A 1,718-nucleotide genomic window follows, 5' to 3' on the forward strand; every position below is an offset into this window, starting at 1 on the left:
GGGGGGATGGGGCCAGTAAAGCACCCCCCCCCCCCCCACATCTCCCAGGGCAGGGCGGGATGGAGCCGGGAACCCTCTTCTCCTTAAGGAAGGGCGGGATGGAGCCGGTCGCCTTCCCCTCTCCCAGGGAAGAGCGAGATGGAGCCAGTAATCCCCCCCTCCCAGAGAAGGGCTGGATGGAGCCGGTCGCCTTCCCCTCTCCCAAGGAAAGGCGGGATGCAGCCGATAACCCCCTCCTCCCAAGAAAGGGCTGGATGAAGCCGGTCGCCTTCCCCCCTCCCAAGGAAGAGCGGGATGGAGCCGGTAACCACCTCCCCACTCCCAGCGAAGAGCGCGATGGAGCCGCCCGCCCTCTCCCCCCGGCCCCCGCTCACCCGTGCCCGGCTCGCTGCTCTCCCGGCGCCGCCGCTCGCCCATGGCCGGGGCTCGCTCGGGGCCGTCCCTCAGGCCGCCCTCATGGCCGCCCCGCCCGGCCACCGGCGCGGCCCCGCTACCGGGCCGGCGGCATGAGGCGGTGCGGGGCGGCCGCCGCCATCCGCCGGCCTCAGGAAGTGGAAGGACGGGGCGGGCGGGGGAGGGGAGAGGGAAGGAGGGGACGAGGGGCGGGAGCGGCGGGGAAAAAAACAGAAAGTGAAAACTGAACCGGAAAGAGAGCGAGGGGCCGCCCGCGGGTTTTCCTCTTCCCGCGGTCACCGGCCTTGCTTGGTCATGGCCGGCTTTTCCTCTTCCCGCGGTCACCGGTCCTGACTGCCCGTGCCCGGCTTTTCCTCTTCCGTGCCGTCCCTCAGACTGCTCCCTCACTGTGAACTCCTGGCTCGGCCATCAGTGTTTGCTCTTGGTGTGGATCTTGCCCCAGTCCTGTCTCGACCTCCTCCTCGATCACCTCAGCCCTTCCATGCCTGACTTGAGCTCTTCCCACTGCCCCTTCCCTCATCCCCTCACATCATGGCGAGAGACCCTTTCTGACCTCAGTTCTTCCCTTTCAGCGTTTTCCCTCTTTTGGATCTTCCCTCAATCTCCCCCAATTCCCTCCCTGACCAACTCACCCTTGTTTTGGATCTTCCCTCAGTCCCACAAACCCATTTCCTCATTCCCTTCATCCCTCACATCATTCCTTGAGGCCATTCCCTCACCTCAGTCCTTCCCCCTCAGTATTTTCCCTCAGCTCCTTGCTTTGGGCCTTCCCTCAGTCCCAAAATTCCTTTCCTTATCCCCTCACAGTTCCCACCATGGCCAGAGCCCCTTCCCTCACCTCAGTCCTTCCTCCTCAATCCTTTCCCTGATCCCCTCAGTCCTGCCATACCTGACTTCAGCTCTTCCCACAACTCCTCAAAGACAAACTGTCTCCTTGCTGGGCTGATCTGGGCAGATTCCAGGTGCTACAGAAAAACGGGATTTATATTCTTTTTGTGCTTAAACATCCATTTCCCTGTGGGTGTGTGGCCTGGAGCCACCCCGTGAGGGACTGCGGGGGTATCCCAACCCATGTCCATGGGGGACAAGGGGGTATGGGGAGCAGGGATGGGGCTGAGGGTTGAAGGGAAGCTCTGAGGTGAGTGACACAAAAATGGGGTGAGGAGATGAGGGAAGGGGCCAGAATGGATAAAGAAATCTGGGGAAAGGCCCTGAGGGAAGGGGCTGAGGGGGTCAGGGAAGGGGTTTTGGGGGGATTGAGGGAAGGCACTGAGGGGGAAGGACTGAGGTGAGGGAAGGGACTC

Source organism: Corvus kubaryi, unplaced genomic scaffold (genome assembly GCF_017639235.1).
Source record: "Corvus kubaryi isolate FWS band 111438036 unplaced genomic scaffold, C.kubaryi_AGA036_p1.0 135, whole genome shotgun sequence".
NCBI lineage: Eukaryota > Metazoa > Chordata > Aves > Passeriformes > Corvidae > Corvus > Corvus kubaryi.